This window comes from Athene noctua, chromosome 5 (genome assembly GCF_965140245.1).
Source record: "Athene noctua chromosome 5, bAthNoc1.hap1.1, whole genome shotgun sequence".
Lineage (NCBI taxonomy): Eukaryota > Metazoa > Chordata > Aves > Strigiformes > Strigidae > Athene > Athene noctua.
This window is the reverse complement of record NC_134041.1, coordinates 37,968,065-37,992,972: the sequence shown is the minus strand read 5'-3', so window position 1 is coordinate 37,992,972 and position 24,908 is coordinate 37,968,065.

Here is a 24,908-nt window from a genome sequence, read left to right as displayed (position 1 = left end):
TTCAAACACTCTTAAGGTGGAGTTCGCAGCGGCAGTCCGGGCCTCCCCGTGCCCCCCTCTTGCTGTGGAGTGACCGCCTGCGGCCTAGCTTGGCAGTGAGCTCTCAGCCTGCGCCCGCCTCCCCCCTCCCCCCTCCCCCCCCCCCCCCCCGCAAAAGCAGCATTTGTTTCACAGAGAAGGTGCTGACACTGTCATGCAGCAATGGCTTTATATATTCTTAATGGTGTTTTGATATTTGTAGTATTTGTCGTTTTATGTTGTGTGAGTAATAAGTGTAAGAGGACTCTTTGTGTGGTTGTGTGATTGTTTTGTGTGTGCGAGATGCAGCCCAGCTGCAGCTGCACAGTGCAGAGTTCTGACCCACCAGGGAAGCGGCTGGGGAGGAACGAAGTGCAGGGGAGACTCTGTACCAGTGCAGGGGTAGTGCAGACAAGTGAACATTCCTTAGTGCAGAGGGCCCTAATGCCCACCTGCTAGGTCATCAGTGCTTCTGTTTATTCGGACTAAGTGTTTTAACTCTTACATGGGAAATACCCCCTTTAATGGGAGGCAGTAATTCTGTGTTAATTGTTGTCTTGAATTTTGGTGCATACTCTGTGGGGAGAGTGTACCTCTGTACCATCTGCCTGGCGAAAATATTGACAAAAGATCATCTAAAACCTCACAGGGGTTGTTCATTTTACCAGGGGTCGTAGATGCTGATTATGAAGGGGAAATCAGAATTATGGCCTGAACCTCTGTGCTCAGTAACAAAAGGTTCAAAAATTGCTCAGCTTGTTTATTTTTACTGTGGTTCCCCCAAATAGTATATCAAGAAGCCTCAGTGACTCAGGATTTGGATCAGCATGTACTCCTCAAATATTTTAGACTCAGGCAGTAAGACAAGGCTGACCTCTGGTAAAATGTACTCTCACTAAAACTAAAGAATCTGTTGAACTGACAGGTATTTTAGATACTAGTGCTGATGTAATTGTGATATCTGTGAGCAGATTGGCTGTTAGCTTGGGTAACTCAAATGCTTTTCAGGGTTGGTGTCATGCTGTAACAACTCTAAGCAAGGATCTTCTTCATGTAAGCGGCCCAGAAAACCAGGTAGCAAATATTCATTTATATAGGAAATGTCTATTACATTTTGGGGTTGTGACTGTATGGCTCAAATGGGGTGCTCACATTGGATCAAATTTGTTTTGATGGCCACTGTAGCACAGCCCACCCTGAAACCCACCCTGAAACTAACCTGGAAAACAGAATCGCTTGTGTATGTGGGTCAGTGGCCCTTACCAAAGGAAAACTTGTGGCACCTTAATGATTTAATTCAGGAACAATTAAGTGCAGGACACATCCCACCTACCACCAGTCCTTAGAACTCTCTGATGTTTGTTATTTTAAAGAAAAGTGGTAAATGGTGACTTTTACATGATCTCTGACACATTAATGATTCCATGGAGGATAAAGGTGCTTTACACCATGAATGCCCTCCCCAACAATGATTACCTGAAACTGGCACCTTGTAATAATTGATCTAAAGGATTGATTTTTGTTTATCATTCCCTCGCATCTGGATGATACACCTAAATCTGCCTTTTCTGTTCCCACTATTAATGTTAGTGAACCTGCAAAACAGTACCACTGTGTTGTTTTATCATAAGACATAAAAAAGTCCCACCAGTTCCCCCAGGCTGTTATACATCATCATATGGATGACATCGTTATAGCAGCAGAAATACAGGAGATCATGGAAAAGGCTCTTGCTTTAACTCAAGACTCACTATCTCAAATGGAGTTGCAAATAGCACTTGAAAAGGTATTATCAGCAGGCAGTACCTGGGCTGGAGAATTTGTGAACAGACTACTGTCCTGCAACAGGTTAAACTTACAGCTGATTGTACTGTGTCTGGCTGAACTGGAATTGGTTTTCCCCTATAGCAGCCCTCACGATGCTGTGTTTTATGTTGGGAGCTGGCAAGGTGCTGATAGCACCCTGGTGTTGTGGCTACTGCTGAGCAGTGCTTACACAGCACCAAGGCTCTTTCTGATATTTCCCCCAGTGGGACGGGGTGGGCAAGATCTTGGGAGAGGACACAATCAGAACAGCTGACCCGCACCGACCAAAGGGATATTCCATACCATATGACGTCTGCTCAGTATAAAGACGGAAGAAAGGAGGAAAGGGGTGGGATCACCCTTGGTCCTCCGAGGCAACCACTAAGCATATTGGAACCCTGCTTCGTGAGAAGGCCCTACATCGCCTGTCCATGGGAAGTAGAGAATAAATCTGTTTGCTTTTGCTTCTGTGCGCAGACCTTTGCTTCGCTTTGCTTATGTTAAAACTGCTTTTGTTTCACCCACAAGGGTTCATTTATCTTCTTTCCCCTCTTTGCCCTGTTGAGAAAACAAGGAGAAAAAGGGGGGGGGGGGGGGGGGGGGGGAAGTGATAGAGCGACTTGGTGGATACCTGGCATTTAGCCAAAGTCAAACCATCACACTGATGTTAAGACTTCAAAAGATTACAGAAAGTGTTAGGAGCCATAAATTTGATACAGCCATTGTTGGGTCTGTGATGATCTGCAGAGCTTGTTTGATATTTTATGAAAAGATCCTTCACTGACATCACCCAGAGTACTTACAGAGAAAGCGAAACAAGTTCTCCACTGTATAGCTAACTCCTTCTCAAATAGGCAATCATCACGAGTATACATCACATCACAGGTATACTGCATTCCCCCACAGGACAAGCCATCGTAGAAAGAGCGCACCAAACCTTGAAAGCCCTTTTGCAAAAACAAAAAAGGGGAGAGGTCTTGGCTCCAGGTCAGTCATATGATTTGCTGTTTCAGTGAGATGAAAAACACATGCATTTTTTCCACCAGAATGGCAGGTCAATACCAAACCAGTTTTCTTTATCAAGGCATCAGGCTAAAGACATCATTGCAACTTGCCCTGAATACAAGAAAGACTCCATCTCTTCAACAGGGAAGTGGTGTCGACCCTTGGGGACTCACGTCCTCAGAATTACGCCAATCTGACGTCACTCAGCTGCATTTGAAATGTTAAAGTTTATACATGTGTCTGTTAATACCATTTCTGGAGCACTGCTTGCATCCTGCCGTAGAGTGGGGAGTCAAGCATATGACTGGCATTCCCCACTCACTGACCGGACAGGCCATTGTGGAGCGTATGCACGGCATGCTAAAGCGTCCATTACAATAACAAAAAGGGGGAGAGCTGCAGGGTATCAATCTACACCTCACAAAAGGCTAAATAAAGCATTATATGTCATGAACCTTTTTAACATTCCCCCTGTCTCACAGGTGCCATCAATATTGTGTCATTTCTCATCACAGATACCAGATCAACAAGAAGTCCAAAGCAAAGCTCAACTGTTAACAAAAAACCTAGAAAGGGGTAACTAGGAAGGACCACATATCCTTTAATAACCTGGGGAAGAGGTTATGCTTGTGTCTTCACAGGTCTCAGTCTCCAGTGGTTACCGGCAAGGTGTGTGCAACCATACCTGAGGCTTGAGATGCAGCCAGCACTCAGGATCCAGCTGTGGGTGCTGTGGATGCCCCTGTGCCATCAGTTTGAGGCCTCTTCGACCGATAATTTAAGCAGAATGTATGGGTAATGCTTGCTACTGCAACAGAACAAACTACACTACAGTTGCCAATTATTTTAAGAGAAAATGCTAACAGTAATTGCAACCCCTTAATGAAATATATAGGCTTACTAGTTAATAGTGAAAGATGCAGCTTACACAGAATGTAGTTATTACTGAGGATGAAATGCTCTAAGAATATGTATTCAACTTTGTTTAGCAATATTAAGTATTAAGAACCTTATTAGAAATTCCATTGGTTTTCCCCCTTGAGTGCTGGCCAGGCTCTGGGTGGATCCCAACAGGAGGATGAAATCAGATGTTCCCGCTCAAAGAAAAGTGCCAGTTATTTTGGCCTGTTGATTTAGAGGCTGGACCTGCTTGCAGCGATGTTGGATGCCTCTCCTACAGATGGATGCACCACATTGATTTCCAGTTTGCGAGGAAGGGCACTCTAAATTCTCGCTGCATCCAGGGTTCCCCGGCAATTGCAGATCTGAATGTTAGTACCCCATTAAGTAAGTGTGCTACTCTGTATTTTCCTTACTGTTTATTTTTTTAGTATTTAGTCATATAGCTTAATTATGGGTAGTGAAATTAGTCTACTCTTTTTAACTAGCAATTGTAGCTGCTGTATTGTTTTAGCCTTCTGTGGAACTATTGTAAGTATGCTATGTTTTTTGAAGTTTGTCTAACTCTTAATTGATACAGCTCTCAAACAAGTGCAGGTGCCACTGCAAAACTGAGAAAGGGGAGATCTGGGAGGTATTGGCCTTACACAGCCTCTGACAAACAGCTAAGCTTTGAGGAAGATCAGGCCTCAGAAGATAGATAAGAAACTGCTGAGTTGTGCCAAGGTGGCAGGGAAAAATCAATCAGGACAGCAGGCATTTTGTCTGGGCTTAGCAACTGCTGCCGCCTCATCTCAGACCTGTTTAATTGGTATGCCATTTGTCTATGTTACAGGGGTATATGGTTAATTATCTTGATCAGACGGCCCCCCTTCTTTACAGGAGTTAGAGCTGAGAGGCTTTCTTCCCCCAGTAGGTGGGAATAGCATGCAAGATCAGGCCTGGGGATGTATACAGTTTGGTGGACAAAAAGCCTATCTGACTGGCTGTCATGGTTGGTATAATCAGTCTGGCTGTCATGGCAAAGCATGACCCCTTCAGCAGTACTGGTAAATGACACTTGGTTTTGTAGTGATGCTTATACAATGGGTTTACATCTTGTAGAAGGAAGAATATTCAATAATGATTCAGCTAAAAGGTTACCCATTACTGGATGGTTAAAGGATTTGTTTTTACATGGAATAACAGATTTAATTGTCATGATAATCCTTTTAATGATGTTAAGCTGTGTGTGGAAGTGTTTCACGAGAACGATGGACCAAACAATAAAAGGGGTCTGGATCACTCAAAAACAAAAAAGCAGATCTGTGGAGGAATGGCTGGAAAACAATGGGCATATTATGAGCGATCCAAACTGAGTGGCCTCACTGTAACAACAGGCTATAGCTGTTGTGAAGAACACCTGCAAGACCAAGGGGCTGAGAAACTGCGTGTGTAGCAAAAAGTTAAGGAAGCTGGACTGTGGAAAACAAGATGTTTGCCTAGCAGGAGACCGGTGCGTGGACACCACACGAGGACAAATCATAGAGGGCAAAAGGGCGCATGGACAAGTAGCTTTAGACTATGAGCAATCAAGTAGCTGTGTGTGTACCTTATGGTACTCTATAAATTGCTGTATATCCTTTAATAAACGGGCATTGCTTGATCATATTGGTCGTGTGCGTGCTTATCTCTCCCATAAATATTCTGTGAAAAATACTAAAAGTACAAATGATGGAATTAACAACTTAAGAAGAAAGGTCCTTTCAAGAGTTTAGGCAATATATGTCAGAGGATCTGTTATATCACCACAACTGACTGCCTATACAGTAGTATTTGTGGGATCAGCATATAAAAATAGTCTTTTTACTTTGGCATTTATTATTTCTTTTGATGTCACACTGATAGTCAAGTCATATTTTGTGTCCTTGAAATATTTTAGCTGAAGCGTAAACCAGTACATAAATAAGTTCAAAACGGTGCTAAAGCATCATATACTTCTCACTGTAAAAATAAATAAATAAATAAATAAAGAAAGAAAGAAAGAAAGAAAGAAAGAAAGAAATAACAAGAGCATCTAATTTTCCCAGCTAGATACAGATAATTTTCCACAATCATTCTCCTAACCCAAAACTTTGACATGCTAGAGAGGTAAGATCTAGCTTGTACACGTAGCTGTTTTAGTACTAATAGTATTTTAATTCTTAGTAGCAGTGGTGACATTTATTTGTATTATATTGAATGTGTCCCTATGGCTTGGTTTTACAAAAAAAATATACATTTTTGAAGTGTGGGAAACTCTATATCAGGCAAGAAAATGGCAGAAGCTGAGATTCTATTTGTGATAAATAGGCAGCTCCAACAGATGCTAAGAAAATCATTGCATGGGATGCCACATCTTATTAGTACAACAATTTTCATATTTTTTCAAGAGATAATTTTTAGTTAAGAATTGAATCTGACAGATCAAGCTACTTTATGAATCCTTAAAATATATTTACTCATTTGATCATTCACAGTGTGCAACACACACTATTCATTTACAGTAGAAAATTCTTAATTTGATCTTAACTCTATTACCATGACTGATTGCATTTCTGTAAGTCAGTTCTAATATCTGAACCTCAGAGTGAAGGTTAATGAGGTTTTAAAAAAAAAATAAATCTTGGCCTCTCAATAAAATAAAAGCATTGCATCAGCATCCAGTTCTACAGCATGACAGAAATGCTGAATATATTCGCACTTGAGATATTATCAGTCTGTTGATGAAAAAGAGAGGAACTTTCAATGGGCTTTCTAACTTCTGGGTTACTAATACAAACTACATTTTCATCTGTCACTTTTCAGAAAGCAGCACTCAGACTTTGTAACAGTTTACCATCTGCTCACACTTATGCCCACTGTGCTGTTAAATGTTCAACATTTGTTTTCAGACAGAAAGACTCAAGGTCACTAAATAAATAAATAAATAAATAAGCAAAGTCAAACAGTACAGCAGAAATGTAGCTAATATCATATTCAAATAAACATTAACCAGACCACGATACATGATTTTACTGAACTGTTAAACATTTCCATGAAATGCCCTTATTTTTAAATCAAAATTTACTTTAGATACTATGCTGATTTTGCAAATATTTATTGTCACACAGATTATATATAAACAGGACAGAAACTGGCCTCTCTTCCTCCTCTTAGTTTATCAGTGGAAGCATCTCTTGGAGGTTTTTCTCCTTGCCTCACAATTGAGTGCATTTTGAAGCCAATCAGAGGCCTGTGACACCTGTAGATTACATATGTATCAGGTTATGATTTAAATTATTTTGCCTTAAACTCAAATATAAGCATGTTAAAGCAGTGTGAACAGCATCATAAAAATATTTTGTAACTCTGATGACAGAGCCAAACAGACCATATATGTATTTCGCATAAGTATGTAAGTAATATGATCACCAAAGTTGCAAAGATAGATGGATGTAGGTGCACACAGGAGTCACTCAAGCAACAACAAATTGCCAGGGAAATGACAAGGTAAGCATAAAAGAGTTCAGAAAAGCACAACGTTATACTGAAAGTATAGGAGGGATCACTGGCAACAGCAAAACAAAGTAACAGAAGTAGAATATACTATACCCCCTTTTTGTGAGGGATGCAATAGTATAAAGCCATCAAGCATAAGCAAGGAAAATTAAAAAAAGAAGACAACCCTGCTTCTCAAAAACTGGTTTGATTTTTGTTTCCAGTTGTTTTTTAAGCATCCTCATGAAAGTAATCTCTAGTTTCTCAACTGGGAAGATTTTTCAGGGACTGGTAAAGGAAACTCAAAACCCATCCTGTGCTTAGGAAACTCAAAGCCCATCTGGAGTTGAATCTGATGTGGGATGTGAAGGGCAACATAGCAACATGCAAAACTTTTACATGTACATCAGCAGCAAAGGGAATGCCCGAGGAAATGTGCACCTGTTGCTGAATGGGACTGAGGCCCTGGTAACAAAAGACATGGGCAAGGACAAGTTACTTAATGCCTTCTTCTCCTCATTCCTCTGAGGGCTGGTAACCTTCAGAAATCCAAGGCCCCTGAGACCAGAGGATAAGTCTGTAGCAAGTAATACTTACACTTGCTGGCAAAAGATCAGGTCAGAGAACACATAAACAAATACCTGGGGTCTCATGGGATGCTGAGAGCTGGCTAATGTCATTGTGAGGCTACTCTCAATTATCTTTGAAGGCCCATGGTGATCAGAGGAGGCACCTGAGGACTGAAAAAAAGCAAATGTCACTCCTATCTTCAAGAAAGGCAGGAAGGAGGTCAAGGGATCTACAAACCAGATAGACTCATTTTAATGAGTATCAAAATAAGTAATGAAGCAATGAGTCACAGAATTGTCTAGGTTGGAAAAGACCTTGAAGATCATCCAGTCCAACCATCAACCCAACATTAACAGTTCCCAACTACACCATATGCCTCAGTGCTAAGTTGACCCTACTCTTAAACACCTCCAGGGATTGGGATTGCCCCCCTGCCCTGGGCAGCCCATTCCAACGCCTAACAACCTCTTCTGTAAAGAAATGCTTCCTAATATCCAGTCTAAACCTTCCCTGGTGCAACTTGAGGCCATTACCTCTTGTCCTATCACTTATTACTTGGTTAAAGAGACTCATCCCCAGCTCTCTGCAACCTCCTTTCAGGTAGTTGTAGAGGGCGATGAGGTCTCCCCTCAGTCTCCTCCAGGTTATCCTGGAAACCATATTGAAATAGGTAAGGGACATGGAATTTTGAAATAGATAAGGGACTTTTGACACAGACTCCCATGACATACTTACAGACAAGGTGATGAAGTATAGGTTAGATAAGACTACTAGCTGACCCTGCTTGAGCAAAAGTTGCTGGGCTAGATGATGTCCAGAGGTGTCTTCAGATCAGAAATATTCTGTGACTCTGTAAATAGATTTATATATAAATATATACATATGTATGTGTTTGTGTGAACATGTGTGTGTTTGTTCGTGACAATTCTATTCCTCTACAAAACTAATTTCTTGTCTGTGTCAAGGGTATGTGAACTGGCCTGCAGCTAATAACTGCTGGCATTCACTCTTGTGACTCAGTTAGGCAAACCTGTGAGAGACTGAAATTTCCTATGACTGTCTCAAAGCTTGCTTGTGTCTGTGCAAACCTCCAAGAGAAGCTGCTGCGGCCTGTGAATTGTCTGGGGGATGCTGCCCAGAGCAGCTGGGGTGTATTGAAGGATGCCCCCCCTGACATCTTTGCATTGTCCGGACTCCTTAGATAAGCCTCAAAGGGGCAGAGCTGTACTGAGCTGACCCCACCCTGTAGCTGTTTGTGGCCCCATTGTGCAGGCCAGACCCCATGCCTGCATTGGTGATGGACTGACAGGAGGTAAAGGTTCCTGCCCTGAAACCAGATGCAATAAAACCTGTAGGACCAGAGATAAAAACCCTAAAGGTGATCAGATATGCTGATCAGCAGGTACAACGAACTTAGAAAAGTAGCAAGAAAATCTTGCTTTGTGCATCCACCATCAAAGCTAGATCCGTGTGCACCCACCACCAAAGAACTGAAGACTGAGGACCAATGGGACGCCGCTGGATCCATGGTGGTGACTATTCTTGCAGCTCCATCACCCATCCTTGCTTTATTTCTGTCTTTTCCTTCCATTCTGTCCTATTGCTACCCCTCTTAACCTTTATAATAATAAAAACCCATTTGGGGTATATGGTATTTGACCTTGTTTGTGTCTTAATCTCACTCCTGGGATCGTATCAAAACCTCCCCCAATATTGGATTGGGACAAAACCCCATTGTAGAATCTTGCATTTGTCTCAAGCTTTTGAACCATGGAAACAGGAATTGGAAGACCTTACTTCATGCAGTTCTGAAAAGACAATGGTTTCAACGTGTGATAGTTATGCCTGTGACAAAATCATCCACCAATCAAGATTTTCAAGTTTGGCTTGAACCTCACACTGTGATTAGAAAGAGGCAGAACCCCAGCTCAAAATTCTGTAAATTTCTCACATCTCTGCAATCAGAAATTTAGATGACTACTTTGTTTTGAACTCCTTTCATTTGTTCCGGTAAGAAAACTGTTGAGAGACATAAGACTCAGAGCCAGATCAGCCAAAGTGAGAACCTTCAGAAAATAAGAACACTAAAATATAGGCCTCCGTTCTGTATTTCACTGTGAACAGACACAGTGGTGCATCAGCATGTAACTAACCTTAAAATGAGACACAGATTCAGAAAAAAAGAAAAAAACAAAAACAAAAACAAAAAACCCCAAACAAGACAAAGGTTATGGCTGTTATTATACAAGTCACATGAATAGATTCTAAAAATTAATAACTTGTCCAGCACCTATCAAAATAGGGTGGCACTCCACCATCAGTCTATGTGTTAGAAAATTGGAGCCAAAAATATAAACTCAGTCAGCAAGAGGAAGATTAAATTTGATCTGAGAAAAAGTATATTTGCTTATAATGATACCATGCTGTGTTTTCGTCTTGCATGAGAGTTAATACTGTATGCTTCTATCAGTACTTAAAGTTGAAATTAAACTCTCAAGAGACCTGTCAGGTTTCTTTTCTCCCTCATACAGCACAATTTGGATGCTTCTTGATAAAGAAGAATCTAAAATCTTCATTTTTAGATATAATAAAGGAGGTTCAAAAGACTCTTTTGACATTCAGGCAAGGGGGAAGAATTACTTGCCCTTCAGATCCCCTAATCTTCCCTAACAAAATCCTTAGTTATATCCTCAGCATTTCTGTCTTCCAGTAATACAATGGGTTCTTCTTTACTGGGGCAGTATTTTCATCTTCTATTCTCATCTCAGCTTGATCAAAGATCAGTTTATTTTTTGCCTTTAAAAATCTTCATTTACTCTCTTATCTTGAAAATTTGTAAGTCTTTAAAACTGTATGAAAATACATTCAGAAATGTTGCAAGAGGCAAAACTCTTATCTATAATAAAGCAGGTTTTTCTTCCTTGTTTCTTTCAAAAAAATCCAGTAAAAAAAAAATGTTTGGCTGAGTGCTTTTTCATCCTTTCCTGCAGAGGTGTAAAGTTTTCAACTTCCACTGATTTAAGCTTTTGCACAGGTGACAGGTCCAAAGAAAGTGCAGAAAAAAATGCAGTGGTGAAGTCAATAAGGCTGAAGAAACAGTATATTATTTCTGGGGAAAAAAAAAAAAAAAAAAAAAAAAGAAAAGTCATAGAATGAAGACCTCTTAGCATGTAAGAAATCCTCTAAAATATATATTAAAAAATAGCAATCATATGCAAGAACAGTGAAATCCATTCCATTATTATGTGACAAGGGAAACGTAATAGAAAGCTTCACTGAATTTTCTTTCACAGTTTTATTTTCTTAATAAAATCATCTATTCCATATATACTTTTTATCATAATAATAATTCCCCCTCCATGCTCATCCAGATACTTCCAAATCTTGCTATATTTCCTTCTACAACACTTCAAAAGCTACCTTTCTTTTCTGAAAATAACTTATAAATTTATTGACAATATAGTCAATACCTTCCCAATTATTTTTTAATATTTCTTCCTCTTTGATATTGTTACTCAAAGCCGCTCAAGACTTAACTCTGCAAATGGTATTTTTCCTCACATATTCACATCTAATTCTTAAAAATAAACATAAGACAACAAATCCTTTCTATCTAAATTCTAAAAATCAAGACCTATTTGAATTATTCTCTAGTTCATGCATATGTAAGACAAACATTGGATATAAAGCTCACTGGATATGAAGATCTGAAGAAATTAAATTTGCAACACAGCTGTTTCACAGGGGGGAAAAGAAGTCAGTTTAAGACATGCTAATTTCCAATTGTCCAAGGATAGGGTTAAGTTTCCCCAGCAGGGAGAAGGGATCTCCAGCCGGGTTATTCATACAGTGCTGACATCATGTCTGGCGCAGCAGCACGGGAAGGGTTTCCTTTGTGGCTTTAGTTGCAGGAAGCACGTGCGGCAGCCTGGCTGGGTTCACTGCAGTATTTCTCTGTATATCTTCTGTCTTGTTTAATATTACTACTGTTTATTGTTGCTATTATTGTTATTGTTATTGTTCAGATTGTTTATTACACTGTTGTATTAAATTTCTCCTAGTTTCAACCCCGGGGTTTGTGCCCTACTTGTGTCTGAGGGTGGGGTAGTGACAATGGCAACTTGGTCTCTGGTCCCGACAGGGCATAAACCACCACAGACTTTTTGGTGCAACAACATGGGGTACGAGAGGGTTGAAATAAGGCTCAAAAAGGGACAGACCCTGACCAGAGAGTGTTGGAGCAATCTGTTAGGTGCATTTTTTTCTGTTTCTATTTGTGCTGCTGTGATGGTTTGAATCTGGCTAAGTGCCAGGTATCCACTAAGTCGCTCTATCACTTTCCCCCCCGACACCACCACCACCCCCCCCTTCCCTTTGTTTTCTCAACAGGGTAAAGAGGGGAAAGAAGATAAACTAACCCTTGTGGGTGAAACAAAAGCAGTTTTAACATAAGCAAAGTGAAGCAAAAGTCCGCGCGCAGAAGCAAAAGCAAACAGATTTATTCTCTGCTTCCCATGGACAGGCGATATCGGGCCTTCTCACGAAGCAGGGCTCCAATACGCTTAGTGGTTGCCTCGGAGGACCAAGGGTGACCCCACCCCCTTCCTCCTTTCTCCCAGCTTTATACTGAGCAGACGTCATATGTTATGGAATATCCCTTTGGTCGGTTCGGGTCAGCTGTCCTGGCTGTGTCCCCTCCCAAGATCTTGCCGACCCCATCCCACTGGGGAAAATGTCAGAAAGAGCCTTGGTGCTGTGTAAGCACTGCTCAACAGCAGACACAACACCAGGGTTCTATCAGCACCCTGCCAGCTCCCAGCATAAACCACAGCACCATGAGGGCTGCTATAGGGGAAAAGCAATTCCAGTTCAGCCAGACCCAATACAGTCTCCACCCCTTATTCCATACCATTTACGTTATGCCGAGGTCCCACATAATATTCATTTATCCATTCCATAAGCTTTCTTCACTCCTTCAGTTGTTCAGTGACTTGGCTTCCATCTGTCAAGATAGATGTTCAGGACAGAAGTATGTTTGACTGTTGGACTCCAGCACCAGCTAGGTTTGGGTCGTCATTGCATGTATCTGGTTCACTCTTCATCATTCCTACTTCCTCCATCACTTCCTGTAACATACAACTCATCCCCCCAAGGTTAAATATTCTTGAGGCACACACTGAGTAGTCCCATCCTCCCACATTACCCACCAAGTACATCCAGGTCCCCGAGCAAAGACAATCCCAGGAATGGGCTTGCCTTTTCCCAAGGGAGGAGCAATCCACACTGCCTTCCCCAGACATTTCCCTGTGTGTACTACGGGGACCTTATCTCCTCCCACAGTATGAAGGGGGTTTGTTTGGGCAGGACCAGGATGGTTAACAGATCCTCTGGTATTAATTATCCAAGTGGCTTCTGCTAAATTTATATCCCAGCGCTTCCATCCCCCATTGTCCAATTCTCTCAACACAGTCTTCAACAGTCCATTATATCTTTCAATCTTTCTAGATGCTTGTGGGTAATAAGGGATGTGATACACCCACTCAATGCCATGTTTCTTTGCCCAGGAGTTTATAAGATTATTTCGAAAATGGGTCCCGTTGTCTGATTCGGTTCTTTCAGGAGTACCATGCCACAATAAAATTTGCCTTTCAAGACCCAAGATGGTATTTCGGGCAGTGGCATGATTTACAGGGTACGTTTCTAGCCAACCCGTAGTTGCCTCTACCACGGTATGTAGCGCTTTCCTTGGTGTGTTCATGGCAGTGGTCCAATATAGTCAATCTGCCAGGCCTCACCGTATTGAAAACTCAGCCATCGTCGTCTGTTCTAGGGAGACTTTACTCATGTGGCTCGCTTGATTGCAGCACATGTTTCACATTCGTGAGTGACCTGTGAGATGGCCTCCATGGTCAGGTCCACCCCTCGATCACGAGCCCATCTGTACATTGCATCTCTGCCAAGACGCCCTGATGTTTCATGGGCCCATCGAGCTACAAACAGCTCGCCCTTACGCTCCCAGTCCAGGTCCAGCCGAGCTACTTCAATTTTGGCAGCTTTGTCTGCTTGCTCATTGTTTTGATGTTCTTCAGTGGCACGCCTTTTGGGCACACAAGCATCTACATGACGTACCTTTAGAGCCACGTTTTCCACTTGGGCAGCGATGTCCTGCCACAATGCAGCAGCCCAGATGGGTTTACCTCTGCACTGCCAGTTGGTCTTCTTCCACTCCTGTAGCCACCACACAGGGAGTTAGTCACCATCCAGGAGTCCGTGTGGAGATACAGTACTGGCCACTTCTCTCATTCAGCAATCTTTAGGGCTAGTTGGATCACTTTTACTTCTGCAAACTGACTTGACTCTCCTTCTCCTTCAGTGGCCTCAACGACTTGTCTTGTGGGACTCCACACAGCGGCTTTCCACTTCCGATTACTTCCTCCCACATGACAGGATCCATCAGTAAAGAGAGCATAACGCCTCACATCTTCTGGTAACTCATTATATGGCGGTGCCTACTCAGGCAACGCTCCAAATTCTCTACCTTCTGGCCAGTCCATGATCTCTTCCAGGATCCCTGGATGGTTGGGTTTCCCCAGTTGAGCCCGTTGCGTGATTAACGCTACCCATTTACTCCAGGTAGCACTGGTTGCATGGTGTGTGGAAGGGATGTTTCCTTTGAACATCCTATGTAATACAGGAAACCGTGGTGCCAAGAGGAGCTGTGCTTCTGTACCAACAACTTCTGAAGCAGCTCGGATCCCCTCATATGCTGCCAGTATCTCCTTTTCAGTCGGAGTGTAGTGGGCTTCTGATCCTCGATATCCCCAGCTCCAAAATCCTAATGGTCGACCTCGAGTTTCACCTGGTATCTTCTGCCAGAGGCTCCATGTGAGTCCGTGCTCCCCAGTTGATGTGTAAAGTATATTTTGCACAGCTGGTCCTGTCCGAACAGGCCCAAGAGCTACCGCCCGAGCTATCTCTTGTTTGATGTGCTCAAAGGCTTGTTGCTGCTCAGGACCCCACTGAAAATTGTTCTTCTTTTGGGTCACTTGATAGAGAGGGCTCACAAGCTGACTGTAACCTGGACTATGCATCCTCCAAAATCCCACAAGTCCTAGGAAAGCTTGTGTTTCCTTCTTGTTGGTCTGTGGAGACATAGTTGCTATCTTGTTGACAACATCCAATGGCACATGACGGCATCCATCTTACCATTTTATTCCCAAGAACTGAATTTCTCGTGCTGGTCCCTTGACCTTGCTTTACTTTATGGCAAACCCAGCTCTCAGAAGAATCTCAATTACTCTTTGTCCTTTCTTGAACACTTCTTCTGCCTCACTGCCTCACACAATGATGTCATCAATGTATTGTAGATGTTCTGGGGCATCACCCTTTTCCAGTGCGGTTTGAATTAGTTCATGACAAATTGTGGGGCTGTGCTTCCACCCCTGGGGCAGTCGATTCCAGGTATACTGGACACCCCTCCACGTGAAAGCAAACTGTGGCCTGCACTCTTCTGCCAAAGGAATTGAAAAGAATGCATTGGCAATATCGATTGTGGCGTACCACTTGGCTGCCTTTGACTCCAGTTCATATTGGAGCTCTAACATATCTGGTACAGCAGCACTCAGTGGTGGCATCACTTCATTCAGGCCACGATAGTCTACTGTTAACCTCCACCCTCCGTCAGACTTTCACACCGGCCATATTGGGCTATTAAAAGGTGAATGTGTCTTACTGATGACACCTTGGTTCTCCAGTTGACGAATCAATTCTTGGATGGGAGCCAGAGAGTCTCAGTTTGTACGATACTGCCGTCGGTGCACGGTCCTCATAGCAATTGGCACCTGTTGTTCTTCAACTTACAACAGTCCCACAACAAAAGGATCTTCTGAGAAGCCATGCAGATTAGACAACTGTTTTACCTTTTCTGTATTCACACTGGCCACACCAAAAGCCCATCGGTATCCTTTTGGGTCTTTGAAGTATCCCCTCTTGAGATAGTCAATGCCCAAGATGCAAGGGGCTTCTGGGCCAGCTACAATGGGATGTTTTTCCCACTTGTCCCCAGTCAAGCTAACCTCGGCCTCCGATACTGATAGTTCTTGACAGCCCACTGTCACTCCTGAGATCCAGATAGGTTCTGCCCCTCTATAACTTGACGGCATTAGTGTACATTGTGCCCCGGTGTCAATTAAAGCCTGGAACTTCTGTGGATTTGATGTGCCAGGCCATCGAATCCGCACTGTCCAATACACCCGATCATCCCTTTCCTCCTCCTGGCTGGAGGCAGGGGCCCTCTATTCCCATTCTTTTTCGGAGTATTCACTGTCTGACTCTTGCCGTGCCAGGCCGGAAGTTCCTTCTTCAGGGTCAAGGGAGGTGATCTCAGTCTTCCTGTATCTGGGAGATTGCTGGTTACTTTCTTGTGGTTTTACACCAGCTATATTAACAACCTTCTTGGATGTCTTCTTCCTGGCAGGGGTTTTTCCTCGCAATTCACGTACACATGCTGCCAACTTAAAGGTGGGTTGACCATCCCACTTCCTCATGTCCTCCCCCTGGTCGCGCAGGAAGAACCAGAGTTTGCCACGTGTCATGCGCCTTGGCTTCCCTTTCCCCCTGACTGGGACAGAAGAGAAATGATTTCTTGGGGAGCTCCTAACATCCAGGGCACTTGCCCGTAGGGATGAGGAAGTACCAAGACTCTCTTCAAATTTCTGAAGCCAGGAAGAGACTGCCTCCACAGTTGGCGTACATCTTAGTCCTTCTCCTGCATCCATTTCTGGGTAGTACATCGCGGCCAAGCCGGCCAAATACGAGGATGGCGCACCTTTAATCACCTTCCTCCACATGGCCCGTGTGCATGGGACATCCTCTGGATTTTTAGGGGCTTCATCATTATCTGGATCACCACAGATGACTTCCATCACTGCTAATTCTCTCAGGTACTGGACACATTCATCTGCAGTAGCCCACTTCCCTGGGGTGTTGTCTGTAAGATCTTCCTTGAAAGGATACCTTGATTTAGCACTTGAAGGGAGCCATCTCCACACACTGCAAATTGCTGTCTCTTTTCCAATTCCCCTTTCAATTCCTCGATTTCTAGCAAGGGAACCCAGCTGTTGGGCTTCCTTACCTTCCAGTTGCTGAGCATCTGCCCCATTATCCCAGCATCGCGGCAGCCAGGCAGCAATCCGCTCACCCGGCTGGCGGCAATAGTCTTTCCGCAGATCTCGCAGTTCGGATGACGTCAGGGACCGGGTAGTTTCTGCCTCCTGTTTCAGTTCTGTTATTCCCTCTTCTGATACCTTTTCTGAAGGACCAGCTTCTTCCTCTTCTTTCTCCTCCCTTATTAATCAAGCATATGGGCCTGTTGTTCTCCTTGTCCATTGTTTCTTTTTTACTACTGGGGCAATCTCTGTTGCTGTTGGTATTGTTTGGGTTCCCATGTCAACCACAGTCCTTTGAGAGTGCTGAACTGCAGCTCGGTAAGCACAGGCCAGGCCCCAGTAAAGTGCTAGAAGTTGCTGATTCTCATTGGGATAGGCAAGACACCCCTCTATCAGGTGATGTGTCAATTTTGTGGGATTGCTTGCTTGTTCAGGGGTGAGGTCCCAAGCTACAGGAGGTGATAACAGTCCTAGGAATCTGCCCAACTCCTTCCACTCTCCCTGCCACCCAGGAACAGGCCGCCTCAGAGCACATTTTGGCACCGATTCACTCAGAATTTGCCTTCTCTTACACCAAAAGCATACCGAGCTCCACAAAACCCACAACAGGTGAACAGCATTAATAAAGAGTATCAATGAGCTAACATAAGGATGACTAAGTACCTCGGGAGCCTGCAAAATAATACCACTCATGATGTTTCCGATTCCTTGCAGCATGTTCCAGAGCTTAACAGAATAAAGATAAGCAGCGCAATAAACAAGCCCGTGACCAGCACAAGAGCTTGTTGCTTAATAACTACTAGAGCTACAGCACATTTAATATAAAACTGCCGTTGTTTTGCCCCATGTTGGGCGCCAGAATAGACTGTGATGGTTTGAATCTGGCTAAATGCCAAGTATACACCAAGTCGCTCTATCACTTCCCCCCACCCCTTTCCCTTTGTTTTCTCAACAGGGTAAAGAGGGGAAAGAAGATAAACTAACCCTTGTGGGCGAAACAAAAGCAGTTTTAATATAAGCAAAGCGAAGCAAAGGTCCGTGTGTAGAAGCAAAAGCAAACAGATTCATTCTCTACTTCCCATGGACAGGCGATGTCAGGCCTTCTCACGAAGCAGGGCTCCAATACGCTTAGTGGTTGCCTCGGAGGACCAAGGGTGATCCCACCCCCTTCCTCCTTTCTCCCAGCTTTATACTGAGCAGACGTCACATGGTATGGAATATCCCTTTGGTCGGTTCGGGTCAGCTGTCCTGGCTGTGTCCCCTCCCAAGATCTTGCCCACCCTGTCCCACTGGGGGAAATATCAGAAAGAGCCTTGGTGCTGTGTAAGCACTGCTCACCAGTAGCCACATCACCAGGGTTCTATCAGCACCCTGCCAGCTCCCAGCATAAAACACAGCACCGTGAGGGCTGCTATAGGGGAAAACCAATTCCAGTTCAGCCAGACCCAGTACAGCTGCTTATAAGAAAATGTTTGCAATGCTGGCCCAATTGCTTGCGTGGTTGGGCTGCATTATTCCTTATATCCAATGTGTGTTCCCAGAGCTGATGTTTGTTGTTGGTGGATAATGTATAAAGGAGATTGTTTTATTATACAGGCTACTGACTGCTTATAAGCAGCTTGTATCACTGTGTGGGGAGACAGGCCGGTACCTGTTTGCCATGTGAGCTTTTGTTAGGGGTCTCACCCCTCTATGGGTGAGCCAGGGGAAGAGATCCTCTCAGCTTTGGGGAGCTTCAATTATCCTTGGAGACTGCAGGCCACTGTGATTGCGGCACAATGCTTTCTGAATGCCTGGCTGATCTTGTTTTGGGCCATGTGGCACTTCTCTAACAGAAGCAGTACCCAGAAACCTGCCCTGAGGTCAGATAATAGTGAGTTGCAAGGGGTGTAGGAAAAGATGGGCAAAGCCCTGGGTTAGTGGTCGCCTCCGATGCTTTAGAATATCAGTCCTGAACAAATGCAGAGCCCTGGAAAGCTAATGGAGTGCTTAGAAAGGGTGTGTTACCAAGTTGGCAAAACCCAGGAGACACAACTCTCTACAATGTGTTGGGGACTTGTCCATGCCTACTCCTTTTTAATACCACTCACTGCCCTCAAAGGGGAGAAAGAGCTGCAGGATCTGAGTGAACTTACTGGTAGAGCAGCTGGGCCAGTGGGACAGGCAGAGTCAGTATCAGTCGCCATCACCAGCACAGCAGCTGAGCCAGAGAGACAGACAGTGCTGGTATCAGTTGCCCCGATACAGAAAACAAAATATACCAGAAAGTCAGTTCACAAAGTGGGGGATGGGGATGAGCCAGGCCTAGCAGGGGAACAGGAGGAAGGGCCAGTGATGGTCATCCGATCTCTATCACCGACTGTGCTGCGAGATAAGCAGAAAGATTTTGACCGCCTCCCAAGCGAGCAGATTTGAACCTGACTGCTCCCATTCTCGGAGAATGGAGCTAGTGTTTTTGAAATGGAGGGGAGAGAGGCCAAGCAGCTGGGATCCTTGGCCAAGAAGGCTGGCATTGACAGGGCAATAGGGAAACACACTCAAAGCCCCAGCATTTGGAGTCGACTCCTGCTCAGTATAATGTAGATGTGCCCCTACAAGGATGATATCTTACGTCAGCTAAGCAAATGGACCAGCATTGAGAAAGGCATCCAGAACCTCAGGGAACTGGCTGTGTTTGAGATGATCTATGGTGATCTGAATAATGAGCAGTCACCCATGGACCAAGATCAGGCCCCTTGCACACACCTGATGTGGCGAAAGTTCCTGAGAAGTGCACCAGAAGCATGCTTGAAAGCATTGGCAATAGTGTCCTGGTGGCGAGACGCCCACACTCGAACACTGGGTGAAGTGGCTGGCAAGCTCTGGCAATATAAGGGAAATCTCCCTTCATCTCAACATTCCTGGGTTTCAGCTATAAAGGAACTGTCTCAGAGAATCCAGAGAGTAGAAGAGGACATGTTCTACATTCCACCTGCAGGGGCTAATGTCTCAGCCATTAGAAGTAAATGTTTCCCCACCAAAGAGAAAGTCAGTAGAAGGTAAACACCACGAATCACCCTGTGGTTTTTCCTCCACGATCATGGAGAAAACATGAGGAAGTGGTATGGAAAGCCCACTCCCACCTTAGCTGTAAGAGCAGAGAAGCTGAAAGGGAAGACCATCACAAAAGGGGAGTCCTCCAAGAAAAGCGCAGCTCCAGTGTCCAGTCAGAAATCTCCCAGACAGAATAGAATGGCCAACGTTCTGATTGACCCTCTTGAGGGGACCAGTAAATCATTCTTACAAGAAGTGAGTGATGATGAGCAGGATTAGAGGAGCCCTGCCTCCAGCCCGGTGGAGGAAAGGGATAATCGGATTTACTGGACAGTGTGGATCCGATCGCCTGGCACATCAGACCCACTAGATTATAAGGTTTGGTGGACACTGGCGCACAGTGCACCCTGATGCCATCGAGCTACAGTGGGGTTGAATCTATTTGCATGTCCTGAGTGACAGGGGGATCCCAGCAGCTGACCGTATTGGAAGCTGAAGTGAGCTTGACTGGGAGGGACTGGCATAAGCACCCCATAGTGACTGGCCCAGATGCCCCGTGCATCCTGGGCATAGACTTCCTCAGGAGAGGGTACTTCAAAGACCCAAAAGGGTACCGGTAGGCTTTTGGTGTAGCTGCCCTGGAGGAGGTTGAACAGTTGTCCACCTTACCCGGCCTCTCAGAGGATCCCTCAGTGGTGGGGCGGCTTAAGGTTGAGGAGCAGCGAGTGCCGATTGCTACCAGGACGGTGCACCGGCGGCAGTACGGCACCAACCTAGATTCCCTGGCCCCATCCATCAGATAATCTGTCATCTAGAAAGCCAGAAGGTGATCAGCAAAACTCACTCACCCTTCAACAGCCCTAGATCTCCAGTGAGAAAGCCTAATGGCAAATGGAGGCTAACCGTGGACTACTGTGGCCTGAATAAAATTCTGCCAGCAATGAGTGCTGCAGTGCCAGACATGGTAGAATTCCAGTATGAACTGGAGTCGAAGGCAGACAAGTGGTAATCCATGACTGGCATTGCTATCGCTTTCTTCTCCATTCCAGAGTGCAGGACACAGTTTGCATTCCCTTGGAGAGGCATCCAGTACACCTTGAATCGATTGCCCCAGGGGTGGAACCACAGCTCCACCATTTGCCATGGACTGTTCCATATTGCACTGGAGAAAAGTGGGGATCCAGAACACCTGCTGTATATTGATAACATCATTGTATGCGGGGACACAGCCGAGAAAGTCCTTGAGAAAGGGAAGAAGATAATTGAAGTCCTCCTGAAGGCAGACCTTGCCATTAAGCAAAAGAAAGTTAAGGAGCCTGCAAGGGAAATTAAATTCCTAGGAATAAAATGGCAAGATGGGCGTGGCTATTCCCAATGGAGGTAATAAACCAGATAACAGCCATGGCCCCACCAACCTCTAAAAAAAAAATCAGTCTTTCCTGGGTCCTGTAGGGTTCTGGAAGATGCACATCCCAAACTACAGCCTGATTTTGAGCCCTTTCTACCACGTAACCCATAAGAAGAACGATTTTGAATGGGGCCCTGAGCAACAACAAACCTTTGAACAAATTAAGCAGCAGATTACCCAAGCAGTAGCCCTCGGGCCAGTCCAGGAACGGTAGGAGGTTACACCGCAGCCGGGGAGAATGGCCCTACCTGGAGCCTCTGGCAGAGAGCTCCTGGGGAAACCCAAGGCCGACCTCTAGGCTTTTGGAACCGGGGATACAAAGGCTCTGAATCTAATTATACACCAACTGAGAAGGAGATACTGGCAGCGTACAAAGGAGTTTGGGCTGCCTCAGAAGTGATCGACACTGAAATACGGCTCCTCCTGGCACCCCGACTGCTGATGCAGGGTGGATGTTCAAAGGAAAGGCCTCCTCCACACATCATGCAACAGATGTCACGTGGAGTAAATGAGTTTTGTGGATAACACAATGGGTTCGAATAGGGAACCACAGTGGCCCAGGGATATCAGAGCCGATCATGAACTGGCTGGAGAGCAAAGATTCTGGGATGTCACCAGAACAGATGACATGTACCAAGGAGGCCCCACCATGCAACGAGCTGCCGGATGAGGAGAAGCGATATGCCCTGTTCACTGATGGGTCTTGTTGCATTGTGGGAAAACATTGATGATGGAAGGCTGCTGTGTGGAGTCCCACACAACGGGTCACTGAAGCTGCTGAGGGACAGGGTGAATCGAGCCAGTTTGCAGAGGTGAAAGCCATCTGGCTTGCTTATGATATTGCTGAGCAGGAAAAGTGGCTGAGGCTCTACCTCTATACTGACTTGTGGGCGGTGGCAAATACCCTGTGGAAATGGTTGCATCAATGGAAACAGAGCAACTGGCAACGTAAGGGTAATATCGTCTGGACCACTGAAGTATGTCAGGATATTGCAGCCTGTGTGGAAAACCTCATTGTGAAGGTGAGCCATGTGGATGCCCATTTACCCAAGAGTAGGGGCCACTCATTAACATCGCCACAACCAAGAGGCAGACCAAACTGACAGGATTAGAGTGGCTCAGGTGAACTTGGACTAGCAGCGCAAAGGTGAACTGTTCATAGCCCAGTGGGCCCATGAGATCTTGGGCCACCAAGGTAGAGATGACCTCAGCATTGGCACCATTGCAGAAGTCATCCATGAAGGTGAGATGTGTTCTTTAATCAAGCATGCCAAGTGGGTGAAGCCGCTGCAGAATAGAGAGCAATGGTTGAAATATAGATATGGAGAGGCCTGGCAGATCAACTACATCACACTGCCACAGACACGCCAAAGTGAGCGCCACGTGCTCACAATGGTGGAAGTAACCACCAGACGGCTGGAAACTTACCCAGTGCCCCATGCCACTGCCCAGAGTACCATCCTGGGCCTCAAAATCCAAGTCCTGTGGCGACACGGCACCCTAGAGAGAATTGAGTCAGACAACGGGACCCACTTCCAAAACAACCTCATAAATGCCTGGGCAGAAGAACATGGCATCGAGTGGGTCTACCATATCCCCTACCACGCACCAGCCTCTGGGAAGATCGAGCACTACAATGGACTGTTAAAAATCACATTGAAAGCATTGGGAGGTGGGACCTTCAAAGACTGAGACATGCATCTAGCAAAGGCCCCCTGGCTGGTCAACACAAGAGGATCTGCTAGTGGAGCTGGCCCTGCTCAGTCAAAACCTCCACGTGCTGTAGATGGGGATACAGTCCCTGTGGTGCGCATGAGGAATATACTGGGAAAAATGGTCTGGTTTAGTTCTGTGTTAGGCAAAGGCAAAGGCAAACCCATCCACAGGATTGCTTTTACTTAAGGACCTGGATGTACCTGGTGGTTGATGCAGGACAATGGAGAGGTTTGATGCGTACCACAGGGGGACTTGATTTTGGTTGAGAACGTGCCGTGAATTATGATGTGCCTTTGTCAATTGTTGTTTTGTTATTGTTAACTGCTAAATGGCAGCTGGACATGACACAGATGGTATAGAATAAAGGGGTGGATTATGTCCTGGTTCAGCTAGGATAGGGTTAAATTTCCCCAGCAGATAAAGAGGGAGAAGGGATCTCCAGCCGGGTTATACATACCATGCTGACATCAGGTCTGGTGCGGAAGCAAGATTTGCCTTTGTACTTTTGGTCGTGGGAAGCACGGGGCTGTCTGTATCCATTGCAGTATTTCTCTGTATATCTTCTGTCTTGTTTTCTGTTTACTACTGTTTATTGTTTTTCAGACTGTTGTTTATCACACTGTTGTATTAAATTTCTTCTTATTTTAACCCGGGTTTTGTGCCTCACTTTCAGCTTGACCAGCTGAGGGTGGAGGAGGGGCAACGGCAACGTGGTCTCCGGTCCCGGCAGGGTCTAAACCAACACAGATGTATATTGCATATATTTACATTGGCTTTTCAGTAGAAATGTGAAGATCCAAATGATCAAAGAACACGTTGATACACATGTTCTTCCTTGTTCCACTTTCCAGTAGTAAGATTATTTATTGAATATATGTTCATCTGTTCTTTCTTCTAGGTTTAAATGAGGTGGTTTCACTTATGAACTGGTTAAAAAAATCTGTACCATCTTTATTTATAACTACTAGGAAAAGAAATATCGTTTTGTGTGACAAATACTGTGTAGACGTCTGCATGGGCTTTGTTGTTGTTGCTCTTTGTTTGGTTTTTGCTTCCCACACATTAAAGGAACATGAGATCCACACAATTCCTTGGTTTAAATCTGAAGATGATGAGAGTACTTTTTCCCCCATACTACTAATCAGATTTATAAAACACTGTACCTTTATATCAATTCAGTTTTTCCTAATACAGAATAGTTCATACAGCACAGCCCCAACTGTCTGGTTTTTTTTTTAAAAAGGAGAAATCCCACATTTAGCTTAGCCACAGCATCCTACATTGCATCGGCATTGAATGACCACTAGCCCCGTAGAGAAGACTGTATGTTATTTCACCATTTGTTTAAAATCAATTATAATATCAACTTCGTGCTACACTGGAAAATAACTCAAAATCCAAAGTGTTGACAGAAAAACTTCTACCACTACAATTTCCATATTTGTTTGGACTGATTGGCAGTAAAAATATGTTTTAATTTCTTATTTTTTGTAGGTGGATGGCAAACTTAGAATTATTGTCAAAAATAGAATAGCCAAAAATACATAATTCAGACGAGTAAAGTAAAACTTCTGAGTTTCTCTTAATTGCCATGGAACAGAAAAGATTTGTGATGAAGGTAGTGAGAATTGCTTATACCCTAACAGAAGAATAAGGCTGAAGAATGTTTTTTTTAAAAAACTATGAATTACCAAGTGATTACATTTACAGGCAAAATATATAGCTTTCAAACATTTCTTAGAGGAAAAAAAACAACAACAAAAAACAACAACAAAAAAAAATCTCAA